Raw genomic sequence first — 472 nt, 5'->3', positions numbered from 1 at the left:
AGCCCCGTGGGTTGGTGGAGCCGGAGCTGGCTCCAGGAGCACCGCGTGGTTTCAGAGCCCATCGTGCCCTGGTGCCCGTTCTTCGACTCAAGGAGCCACCGTGGTGGGGAAAGCGTGAGGCCACAGGGGAGAGCAGGGTACATCCCACCCTCGGCGGGCACAAGGGAAAATTCCATTGGGTTTCTTCTCCGTGGGGACGCTCACTGTCCTCGGAGCCCCTGCCAACTGGTGGCATCGGCGTGTCCCCCAAGGGCTGGGCCCATGTGTGTCCCGATAGGCCCACAGGACTTTAGAGCCTGTCGCAATCCTCCCTCTCTTGAGCTCTCTCCTGGTGGGAACTACTGAGGATCAGCCCGCCTCTTGGAGGGGAGATGGAGGCTGCTTTTGGATCTCACCCTCTTCCAAGGGCTTCCTCTTGCACCTTGTTGGGGGACTCGGGGCTGTGTTGGAGCCCTGGGGTCCCTCGCTTCCC

This window comes from Eurypyga helias, unplaced genomic scaffold (assembly GCF_000690775.1).
Source record: "Eurypyga helias isolate BGI_N326 unplaced genomic scaffold, ASM69077v1 scaffold25104, whole genome shotgun sequence".
Classification (NCBI taxonomy): Eukaryota; Metazoa; Chordata; class Aves; order Eurypygiformes; family Eurypygidae; genus Eurypyga; species Eurypyga helias.
The sequence above is the reverse complement of the archived record's forward strand: the minus strand, read 5'-3'. Positions refer to the sequence as shown.